The following is a 13,357-nucleotide window of genomic DNA, read 5'->3' on the forward strand; positions in this document are numbered from 1 at the left end:
CCTATGGAAACTTGGTTCTAACTATAACTACCTACTGGCGATATATATCTACACAAAAAAAACCTACGTTGGAAGAGAGTTAAGATTAGCTGATATATTTGCAGTGGCTTCTTCAGAAAATGTGATTGTAAGTACGTTCTACATATGATGTTCTTTGTGTGGAAGTATGGTGTTCTGATGGTGGATGTGCAGGCATATGATAGTGAGTGTGTTGGCATATAGTGTTTTTTTGTGGTTATTTGATGGGTGTTTTGATTATATGGCGTTGTTTGTGTAGTTGAATAATGGGTGGGTATCCATCAACACTCTGCATTCCCTCTCTGTGCTACCTTACTCTGTGCCTGAATCTCATCGGTGAAATGACTCAAACCCCTTTTTGTGCCACCATGCCACTGCTCCAGTAGGCCATCTGTGTAAAGTAGCCCCTCTGTGTGCCAGATAGCCTCTCATGTTTTCTTACTGTTTGCTCTGTCTTGCCCCAAACTGCCTGCAGACACCTGTATGTGCACCTTGGATCAGGAAGACTATATTTTTATAAAGGAAATGCAGATCATTCAACAATTCCTAATTTAAAGACTGTAATGAGTATTGACAACTAAATATTTATTAGCAAACTAAGCATGCATTACTAAGAAAATAAAAGCATTATAAATATTTTGCTAATGTTGACATTTAGGACCCCAACTTCAACTTGCTATTTTCTGAAAGGATGCTTGTTACATTATGTTCCAATTTGTTATGTTTATTAACTGCAATTATTTTTTGACAAATATATTCATATCAATTTATGAACACTTTTCCCACCAACAAATTCTAAGGGGCATTTTTATCAATATTTCACACAGGGCAGCTTAGCAAGCCATCCATGCTGTGCTGTGTGAAAAGGAAAGAGCAGGAATACACCAGATTTTACATCATATTGTGTATTCCTGCCATTTACTTGCACTGCCGCACAATGTGTGGCCTAACGCCAATTCAGGCTCCCTTGCGCCATGGTGGAAGGGTGCCTGCATTGCAAACAGGATTGATTTTGTGTGGGAAGGGACACCTTCCGTTATGCTCCTGGGTTAGGCCTATGTAGCGAAGCTGCTCATTTCTTACATTGTCTTATTTTTCACAATAATATTTCTGCTGTGAACCTTTGCACATATTTGCATGCACGGCAATGTTGGATTAGTTTCTCTGAAACTACTTTGTATACAGATCTAGCTTCGTACAACATTATCACGATACCTCGAACATCATGTATAAGGCCTCTTTACGCGTGTCAACTAGCAGTCCCTTGACCATATATTCAAACCAATGTGATTCAGAAACATAATTTCTCACACTCTCACGATTTAAAAATTTTTTAACATTTATTGATTGTCAAAGCATATTATACAATACCATTAAGAACTCAATCTATTCTAATCCCTACTTAACATTAATCGACGCAGAAATAATAATTCCAATAATATATTCAATTTGGGCAAAAACAGAAATAAAAAGGTTAAAAATATTAATTTGATAATACAAATTAATCCAAAGATATAATCAGAACAATTTGTTACATTACACACCCCTCGTTATGAGCCAGCATAACTGAGAAAACACAACAAAACAAGACAATACACTTTGTCATATAATCACACATCCAAATCAATACTGGACATTGACCGCTTCTGGGATGTTTGGAGTCCTTTTATCCCTATAAGCATCTATCCGTTTCTATGGATTGTATGTTTTCCATAAGCGTCGACGCGTTTCGATAGGCTATGTTGTATGCCACTATCTTCCTCAAGACCTTAGATAGATGTTTTCTCTGTGATTTATATTCTGTGCTTTTTTCACAGTTAGTCTTGTTTCATATGCCCACATTGTTTTTGTGGTGCGAACTTCATCTTTTCATACTGGTAAGAAGATGTAAGGGATCAGGCTTGTATAAAAATTTTTCGTATACCGTTCACCCCGTGATCTTGATTGTGTTTCACTATTCTTCCCCCGCGTTGTCTGTGGTATCTTTTAAATCCTCGACCGAAATTGCGTAAGGCTTTTAAGCGGGACCGTTATGCATAAATGTTTCCTCGTCTTTTTGCCTAAATCACGCCGATAATTGCTCGAACGCGGGGTAACGTCTTCGAACGAAGACGTTACCCCGCGTTCGAGCAATTATCGGCGTGATTTAGGCAAAAAGACGAGGAAACATTTATGCATAACGGTCCCGCTTAAAAGCCTTACGCAATTTCGGTCGAGGATTTAAAAGATACCACAGACAACGCGGGGGAAGAATAGTGAAACACAATCAAGATCACGGGGTGAACGGTATACGAAAATTTTTTATACAAGCCTGATCCCTTACATCTTCTTACCAGTATGAAAAGATGAAGTTCGCACCACAAAAACAATGTGGGCATATGAAACAAGACTAACTGTGAAAAAAGCACAGAATATAAATCACAGAGAAAACATCTATCTAAGGTCTTGAGGAAGATAGTGGCATACAACATAGCCTATCGAAACGCGTCGACGCTTATGGAAAACATACAATCCATAGAAACGGATAGATGCTTATAGGGATAAAAGGACTCCAAACATCCCAGAAGCGGTCAATGTCCAGTATTGATTTGGATGTGTGATTATATGACAAAGTGTATTGTCTTGTTTTGTTGTGTTTTCTCAGTTATGCTGGCTCATAACGAGGGGTGTGTAATGTAACAAATTGTTCTGATTATATCTTTGGATTAATTTGTATTATCAAATTAATATTTTTAACCTTTTTATTTCTGTTTTTGCCCAAATTGAATATATTATTGGAATTATTATTTCTGCGTCGATTAATGTTAAGTAGGGATTAGAATAGATTGAGTTCTTAATGGTATTGTATAATATGCTTTGACAATCAATAAATGTTAAAAAAAATTTAAATCGTGAGAGTGTGAGAAATTATGTTTCTGAATCACATTGGTTTGAATATATGGTCAAGGGACTGCTAGTTGACACTTGTAAAAGTATCCTATTCCCTTGATTTCTTAAGGGATCTCTCTCTTCTTTTCTAAAATAAGGCCTCTTTACGCACAATGTTCAAATGTCGTTCTATTGTCATCCACGGGGCAACAGAGCTATCTACATATCCATAACATCGCAAATCTTTAACATACATCGCAAGGCTGATTTCTATTATAAATAATTAGCTTTCTGATAGATTAGCAGAAAAGGCACTTCAGCTTGCAGAGAGGGTCCCTGCATGCAGAGACTTCACCACGCAGAGGTCTGGCATCCCCGTGAGGGGGTGTCCAGTTCATGACCAAGACGAGTTCCTACATTCTCTCTCACCAGTTAATGGGGTTGGCTTGTCCCTAGGAGGGATTCTTGACTTCACACCTACATACACTCCTTGTGCACTTAGGGTTTTGCATAGTAGGAGTACAACAGATTACTACCTTGTTTATATGCCTGCATATATATACTGTTTTAGCACCATGTTAGAACTGTATCTACTGTTTGCGATTTTGGTTCTTGTAATCACCATCATCTGCTTCTGTCTACTGATTACCGCAGCACATGTATTCTATACCAGAATAACGTTGGTTCAATAAATATATTGAAAACGTCCCACTGTGTATTCTGTATATTTCTCCGAGCACGAGTGACTGAGCAAAAGGTTCTGATCTGTTTCCATGATCCCTGAGGGGTCAGGGTTGTCATGTTCAGTGGTTGACACAAACCATTCACTCCCTGATAAGGTTAAGGGGGCTTACAGTAGCACTGTGAGCTAGCTGGTCTATAGGCCAACATATCCTGCGTGGGTGTCCGGAATGAAATGACATTGAAATTAAATTTTGTACTTGTATAGCGCACTGCTGCCCCAGCGACTGGGTGTCCTGGCGCTTGTACTGATACCACTGTGGAACCCTTCCTGGCTTTCCCTGTGAAATGTCCACTCCTGGGCACCCCCAAGGTGAAGCCAAGCATCCCCAGCGCTGTTGGGGCAGTTGTGGAGATTAAGCAAGCTATTGCCCAGAGTTGCAGAGTGGGACCCATGATTAGAGTAGGCACCAAGGCGAGAATTGTCAGGTCCGAGGAAATTGAGCCCAAGACCCGCCAAGGCGGAAATTGAACCCTGGTCCCGGGCCAGATCTCTGCATCAGGGTTTGCCGCTCTAACCATTGAGCCACACTTCTCCACAATCAGTCAAGGCACCAACCCACTTGTTATGTGTCCAACAAACACACAGGTCCTGTCGATTAATAGGAACTACACAACCTTTCCTGCACAAAAACAATCCTCTGAGGCATCTTACTCTTTCTTTCATTCTTCACCACACATAGAAAGAAGAACAAATGAGGGGAAATAAAGATATGTCTCCTCGCTATGGCTCACTTGGAGAAGCATAGCATTTTGACCCAATCCCAGGTCTACCAGTAAAGGCAAATCTGGAAATGCACCACAATCCATGGGTGGATGCCTGGGAACACCCACACTCCACGCATTGAATGCCTCCCTGGGGCAGAGTAACACATCGCAGTGATTTATGCTGCATTGTTTTACTCTAGATTATTCAAGCCACGCAAGTCCATGCACGGTGGCCTTGCATGTCTTAATAAATCTGACTTAGTAGTTGCGTCGCCCTGGCGCCCGATTGAGTGACACAAGGGACACACAACTCACTGATAAATCTCCCCTAGCTTTTCATTTATTACAAATAAGAATGTTACAATAACACATCTTTGGCCATGCTTACCAAGATTCATATACAAAAATGTCCTCATATCTTTACCATCCCACTTTGTGAAAATACACTAAGTTTATCCCTCAAGTACCTGCTTTCATTTTTGTTAAATCTACTCAATTTGTCCGCAAACATCAGGGTGTAATGTCCTGAAAAGATAAGCATTTTGCCAAAAATTGCTAGTTTGTTTTATTTTGAATAAAATCATTAATTTAGTTGACAAATATAAATTTAACATTGTCACCAAGTACTGTCCTTTAGTTTTGTGCCCACCATATACTATCATATATTCACAAATGCAGTCTTGTAATTTGAGTTTGTGTATTAAATGTTAATGTCTGCATCGTCACCATAATGCCAGAGACGACTAACATAATGCCAGGGATGTCGTCATTGCTCCTGATTTCAATACATTATGCCGCTGCTGGCCATTATGAAAAGGATATCTAGCATTGTAGACGATTAGGTCACCATACTGCCATGATTTGACACAATATGCCCCCGATTGCCATCATTATGCCAGAGGAGTTCTTTTTCAAGCCTGGGATTGCCACAATATAAGTAATGTCAACCAATCTTGGTTTGCTTGTGCTCTGGTTCAGACAGGACTAGGACTGATTTGTATATATCTGGGTCTAATCTGAGGTTGGAAGATGGGCAAAGAACACACTGGGATGCAGCCCAAGTAATTAGCAGCAGCTAAGGCATCAGTCGGCCTCACAAGCCCTAGCCCAAACTAACTGGCTCCCAATGATGAAGCGCATTGACTTTAAAGCACTCTGCATTGCTTTTGAGGCACTCAATGACTCCAGCCCTGATTACATTAAATGGTGTTTCTCTTGGTGCACTCCTCCCAGGGTACTATGCTCATCCACCGCAAACAACGTAGTAGTGCCTAAGTTTAGAAAATCCAACTATGGCGTCAGAAGCTTCACCGTCTGCACAGCCAAACTTTGGAACCCTCTCCCTCCTAACCAGAAAGAAATGATAGGTTTTCCCCTTTAGGAAAGAACTTAAAACATAGCTTTTCAGTCAATAGGCATATTGAATCTGTTCTGAGTTTAGACCCCTTATTTTTACTTTCTTTCTGTCTTGACAACACCAGGACTCCTCCAGACATTAGTGTGCTTTATAAATATTATTTTCATTTCTAAGAATGATTCAAGAATTCCATCTATCGCATATGTTTACTTCAGTCCAGTGCTCTAAGTGCCATGGGGGTTGACAAGACATGGGTGCTGTACTCACTGTGCTACTGGAACTAAGCTGCACCAACTGAAGAGCCCGGATTAGGGTGAAACCAATCTGAGGTTGCTTGAGTTCTGGTTCAGAGAGAATTTTGCTTGGCTGCTCTGGCTAGACTGTTCCTATTGGAGCAGGACCAAGACTGATTTGCATATGGCTGGGTCTAGTCTGAGGTGGCGTGGTGGGGAAAAATATAGATTGGGATACAGCTCGATCAATTACTATTGGGTACAATTAATTTAAGCATGCCACCCATCATTATTTTTGGTTAATTCAGTGCAACACCTGCATTCAATGGATGTACCAAAACTTGGGTTCTATGCTCACTGTGCTACTGGAACCAAGCTGCATCTGACTAAAGATCCCCGATTAAGGCAAAACTGGTCTTGAGTTGCTTCTGTTTCAGTTCAGATAAAGTCTTGCTTGGCAGTTCAGGTTGAACTTTTCCTATTGGAGCAGGAACAAGACTGAAAGGCATATGGCTGGGTCTAATCTGGGGTGGCATGGTGGCAAAATATGATGGACTAATATTTACCCCGAGCAATTACCAGTAGCTAAGATTAATTCAAACAATGAACCTTTGTGTTTACTTCAGTGCTCTCCATGCCACTGGAATCAAGCTATCCTGGCTGAAGAGGGGTAAAACCCCGAAACCGGTCCGAGGATGCTTGTTTCCAGTCCAGGGAGGACCTGGCTTGGCAGTTCGGGCTGGACTGTTCCCATGAGGCACAGGGTCAAGACTGATTTGCATATGACTGGGTGCAAACTGGAAAGGCATGGTGAGCAAAAAAACGATGGATTTAGGCCCAGATCTCTGTACTGGGGTGAATGTATGACATTGTTCTGCATTCTGTCCATCAATTGTTGTTTTTGCATTTGTCACCCCGAGTGGGAAGGGTATGCCCAGACGTGGGTCCCGTGCTCTCCATGCCACTGGAATCAAGCTATCCTGGCTGAAGAGGGGTGAAACCCCGACACCGGTCCTAGGATGCTTGTTTCCAGTCCAGGGAGGACCTGGCATGGCAGTTCGGGCTGGACTGTTCCCATGAGGCACAGGGTTAAGACTGATTTGCATATGGCTTGGTTCAAACTGGAAAGGCATGGTGAACAAAAAAACGATGAATTTAGGCCCAGATCTCTGTACTGGGGTGAATGTATGACATTGTTCTGCATTCTGTCCATCAATTGTTGTTTTTGCATTTGTCACCCCGAGTGGGAAGGGTATGCCCAGACGTGGGTCCCGTGCTCTCCATGCCACTGGAATCAAGCTATCCTGGCTGAAGAGGGGTGAAACCCCGAAACCGGTCCTAGGATGCTTGTTTCCAGTCCAGGAAGGACCTGGCTTGGCAGTTTGGGCTGGACTGTTCCCATGAGGCACAGGGTCAAGACTGATTTGCATATGGCTGGGTTCAAACTGGAAAGGCATGGTGAGCAAAAAAACGATGGATTTAGGCCCAGATCTCTGTACTGGGGTGAATGTATGACATTGTTCTGCATTCTGTCCATCAATAGTTGTTTTTGCATTTGTCACCCCGAGTGGGAAGGGTATGCCCAGACGTGGGTCCCGTGCTCTCCATGCCACTGGAATCAAGCTATCCTGGCTGAAGAGGGGTGAAACCCCGAAACCGGTCCTAGGATGCTTGTTTCTAGTCCAGGGAGGACCTGGCTTGGCAGTTCGGGCTGGACTGTTCCCATGAGGCACAGGGTCAAGACTGATTTGCATATGGCTGAGTTCAAACTGGAAAGGCGTGGTGAGCCAAAAAACGATGGATTTAGGCCCAGATCTCTGTACTGGGGTGAATGTATGACATTGTTCTGCATTCTGGCCATCAATTGTTGTTTTTGCATTTGTCACCCCGAGTGGGAAGGGTATGCCCAGACGTGGGTCCCGTGCTCTCCATGCCACTGGAATCAAGCTATCCTGGCTGAAGAGGGGTGAAACCCCGAAACCGGTCCTAGGATGCTTGTTTCCAGTCCAGGGAGGACCTGGCTTGGCAGTTCGGGCTGGACTGTTCCCATGAAGCACAGGGTCAAGACTGATTTGCATATGGCTGGGTTCAAACTGGAAAGGCATGGTGAGCAAAAAAACGATGGATTTAGGCCCAGATCTCTGTACTGGGGTGAATGTATGACATTGTTCTGCATTCTGCCCATCAATTGTTGTTTTTGCATTTGTCACCCCGAGTGGGAAGGGTATGCCCAGACGTGGGTCCCGTGCTCTCCATGCCACTGGAATCAAGCTATCCTGGCTGAAGAGGGGTGAAACCCCGAAACCGGTCCTAGGATGCTTGTTTCCAGTCCAGGGAGGACCTGGCTTGGCAGTTCGGGCTGGACTGTTCCCATAAGGGACAGGGTCAAGACTGATTTGCATATGGCTGGGTTCAAACTGGAAAGGCATGGTGAGCAAAAAAACGATGGATTTAGGCCCAGATCTCTGTACTGGGGTGAATGTATGACATTGTTCTGCATTCTGTCCATCAATTGTTGTTTTTGCATTTGTCACCCCGAGTGGCAAGGGTATGCCCAGACGTGGGTCCCGTGCTCTCCATGCCACTGGAATCAAGCTATCCTGGCTGAAGAGGGGTGAAACCCCGAAACCGGTCCTAGGATTCTTGTTTCCAGTCCAGGGAGGACCTGGCTTGGCAGTTTGGGCTGGACTGTTCCCATGAGGCACAGGGTCAAGACTGATTTTCATATGGCTGGGTTCAAACTGGAAAGGCATGGTGAGCAAAAAAACGATGGATGTAGGCCCAGATATCTGTACTGGGGTGAATGTATGACATTGTTCTGCATTCTGTCCATCAATTGTTGTTTTTACTTCAGTGCAATGTCATTGATGACCATAATATTTCAAACACGACCACCTTAATGCAATTATACCCACTCTCCACTGATGCTCAACATCATCCAAGCCCCGACTATCATTATGCCTGGGATGGCATCATTATGACAGGCATGGTCACCAGAGTATCAAGGTAAGCCATTTTAATGCCAGGACAACTGTATGGCAGGCAGCTAAGGAAGGGCCTGCACATTTATTCTCACATGAACACACTCACTCAAGATCTCTTTCAGACATGCACACAGTATAGCACACATACACTCTTAAAACGAGTGTCATATACATAGACATGTTCAGGCTCCTATCTTCATGCATGCATGTGCACACACAACCACACAGACCCATACAAACTCCAGTCAAGATCTTAGTTGCATCTTGTTAGACCCGGCTTCCTAGGGACCAGGGCACTCAGGGGTTACTGCGCTCCAATCGCATCAAACGGAGTGTTTGACACTGGTGTCCTGGGGCCTCAGTACCAGTGGACCTAAAACTGGATAGCCAAGTACTCCTCTCCAACGCTTGACTCTCTCAGGGTAGTGAGACAGAGCAGTCAAAGATTTACTCAAGGAGGTGAGGTGGGGTATGATATTTAGACTACAGTGTACACCATACTACCAGCTGATAAAATCGATGTCTAGTCAGTGCTTTACTTTTTATAAAAGAAAAGTAAGTTAATACACCCAGGAGAATTATACTACACATAAAACTAGGATAAACAGTGAAAACTAGATGTCTCTACAACCCTCTGTGCCAGAGTTCTGACCCGAAACAGTATTATAGTGCCTAGACTCCAGGCCTTTTAAAAACACAGTTTATCTGAAGAAACACATTTAGCACTGCATTTTACAGACCATGTTGCAAAGGGTTGCCCTCATTCGCTGGAACCCTGATACCAATCTTCTTATTGAAAGGATATAGTTTCAGCATTTGATGTGACGTTAAAGGTTCTTGATCAGCTCCATAACCGCCTCCCAAAGCAACAGAAGTACCCCCCCCATCCTGATTGGGGACACTGCTTTAGTGGCGTCAGGTGCCTGATGTCTTGGCTCAGTTTACTGGAATCCCACTAGTCCAGTAGCCACTGGCTAGCTGTAGGAGGGTAGTGCTAGACAGAGTGCCAGTTCACTCTGATACCCCCAGATATCACAAGAATAAAGATGGGGGCATGCTTCACTGGCCTCTATTCCCCAGCTACTGCTTTCACAGGCTCCCACAGTGCAGGGGAGGAGTTTAGGAAAAGCGATCTCACCTTCAAGGTCTGGGATCGAGCTTCCCCTTCCCTGGCTCCCTTGATGTAAACAAAGAATACTTGGTGGACAGAATGCAGAACAATGTCATACATTCACCCCAGTACAGAGATCTGAGCCCAAATCCAAAGTTTCAGTGCTCTGTCCATCATCTCCTTATGTTTACTTGGTTCACCCTGAGTTGGCAGGGTATGCCCAGACGTGGGTCCCTTGCTTATTTTGCCACTGGATTCAAGCTAGCCTTTCCTTTGCAGCAGAATCCATCAGCAAAAGAGAAAAACTCCCCAAATTCCAGATGCAGTGTGCAATCTTGCCTTCTCACCGCGGGCCGCGGCTAGCTTCCTTTGGACGGACCTGGTGTGGCTGCCTCCTCGGTCAAAGACCAGTCTTGAACAACAGCTGACCACTAAGGCCAGACTTTTATCAACTCTGATTGATAGGCTGATCCAATCAGAGGGTCTGCTACTTTTGAATCTTGATTACACCTCCAATCACAAACCATTCATGGCGTGTTCAATGCCTGACCAAAGCATGCACAGGACGACCTACTTCCTTGTCTTGTACCAACCCGGGCTATTCCCTAAAGAGGAATTTTAATTAATTCCAGACCAGGAGGAACTAGCCAGGGGGGAGGATCCTTTTGGCAGAGTTAATGCAGCTAAACCCAGATAAGAGCTAAGTGTCTATCCCAGCCAACCAGGCCTCCCCAAGGAATTGGGAGGGGCACCGGGGAGCTAGGATTTCCAACAGAACAGCTCACATTACACACAATGCCTCAACTCTCCATTCTTCCCCAGTACACCCACTGGCTCTCAAACACACGTCAGGTAGACAAAATCAACAGGACCGCAGGCAAGGTATAGACTGCACAGACTTGGTCAGGAGGGTGGCTAGTGACTCATCCCTCCTGACCATACATGTATTGCTGCCACCACTGTCAGTCTACCACAGCCTGGGTAGAGAGGGCAGTAGCCACTGTCTGAAAAATAGGGGTGCACTAGGCATGCCCCCTTGATCTCAGAGTCAAGCCCTAGGGTCTCAATCCATGTAAACAGGGAGACCCTCAGTGGACATGTATGACTGTCATGCTCACTGAGGTGGGAATCTAGAAACCACACAACAGCTTTTAAATGACTTGCCTGGAGATTAGCATAAGGCAGGGGAAGCGCTTTCTCCAGAGACATGCAGAAGACTTCCGTTCCAACACATCTCATCCCTGAGCTTTCCTAACTGCTACTTACCTCGCTAGTACAGTATCATCTTCATCCTCGTGACACCTAGTTGCCTGCTCATCCAGCACTGGTGCTGTGGATGGGGGTCAGGGAATGGACTTCCATGCATAGCCGTCTTGGAGTGTGCCTCCACGTGACTGAGTTCTCTACACCATGGAATTAACAGCAGGCCTACCACCACCACCATGGCCCAAAAGAGATTTCTGAGTGGCCGTAATATAAGACAAGAATGCAACAAATGCAGAAAAAATTAACAGACATCCTTAGGTTCTGCTCTGAACCACCAAGATTTTTATCTCCACTCTCATTGGATGGAAGCTCCTGTCGGTCATTGGATGGAAGCTGCTGTCAGTCAAATTTCAGTCACCCATTGAGGGGAATAGGTGGGCTCCACAGGTCCAAGACCACATGTGCGTCTGCAAGTTCATGGAGTGAGAAAGACCGAACATATAACAATGTTTTTTTACCTACAGGGAAAGACATGTTTCAGTGTAAAGCGCAGCCATGCGCTTTACCCTTACAAGTTTTGCCTTTCATCTGAGGAGGCCTCAGCATCCTGGACACGCGAATTATCAGATCAGGTTGCAGATTTCTCCTTCTCCACCCGTCCTACTGATCCTGTTAACCAGAACTGACTGGCACATGAACAGTGCGCTCTCGGAACCATAGGTGGAATCAGTGTATAATTGATTTACCAGGGCAGTGGGAGACAGCACATAGCAAAATGTTGACGGATAAAAGAAGGCACACCTCATTATGCAATCCTGCCACACGCTTAGGTCGATGGGCTGGAGTGCCAATAAGCTGTCACTGAAGGAAAACATCCATGCCTTGGTATTTTACAGAAAGTAGACTGTTTTCATCCACCCACTAAGCTAAGGAAGACAAAGGCCACATTAATCATGAAGGTGTGTCCTTCTACCGCCGATTCCGACAGACACAACCCAGAAGAGACATTTTAACAAGGGAAGACAAAACTACAATATATTTGCAGAACAACATATATTAGACTTACTTTTATAAACCAGTATAGAAAAATGTGTTGGGGTATATTTGACTACAAAATATTTTTACATCACTAGCTCAAATATTGCGGGGAAATATTAAATAAAACAGGCTATGTGCCATTAGCCACAGATTTATAGAAAGCATACAGTGCATCTGGCCAGTCACATCTCTGAAACATCAGTTATAAAACAGAGACTGTGGGTGGTGTGGGGTTATGGTGATAGTGAAATGGGGTTATTGTGAAGGGACTAAGGGAGGGTGTTTTATGAAAGTGCATTGTTGTGAAAGTGCGTGAACGGTGTTGAGATGTGAGCTTTATTTAATGGCGACCTGAAGTATGGGGATACATAGTAAAGAAAGGAAGCATTGAGGAAAAGTTGGACAACGCTACCCTTAGAAGATACGTCTTTGGGGATGAAAGGGCGGGAGGAAATGACAGACAGACAGCATCTGTTTTACAGTCTCATCAACGCAGGCCCAGTCACATTGGGCAATCGTAACTTCGGGAGAAAGGCGAAATTAGCGCGAACTACAAGTGGAACCGCGAGGTTCCTCAAGAAATGAAGCATTAACAGGGGAGGGGAACCTGAAATCCTGTGTTCGAGTCTGCTGGTAATTCCTCATTTCAGCAGACACAGTCCAGGGGTGACCTCATTTCAGCAGCCACAGTCCAGGGATGACCTCATTTCAGCAGCCACATTACAGGGGTGAAAAGTAATGTCTGGTGAGTTACTGAAGACATCGCAATTCAGATAAGCAGGTAACTCCTTTTACCAAACCCCGGAATTATCAGAGACTTGTGAATGAGTGGTAGATAGAAATCTGTAACGATATTTGTTATTTGCTCATTTGTAATAGACAACAAAAGTGGACTACGGTATTGTGTTTCATGCAAAATAGCTTAAGCAATCTCGACCACATGTATCCCTCAATCAGCAGCGTTCATTTAGAGTTATAATAAAAGTGCACCAAAAAATGAAATGTAGGTGTGCCCTTAGTAGAGGCCTTATTACATAAAGTGCACCGGGGGCGCAACAGGCGTTTGCGCCCCCTTTATGAGCCCCTGGGGCAC

Source organism: Triturus cristatus, chromosome 8 (assembly GCF_964204655.1).
Source record: "Triturus cristatus chromosome 8, aTriCri1.1, whole genome shotgun sequence".
Lineage (NCBI taxonomy): Eukaryota > Metazoa > Chordata > Amphibia > Caudata > Salamandridae > Triturus > Triturus cristatus.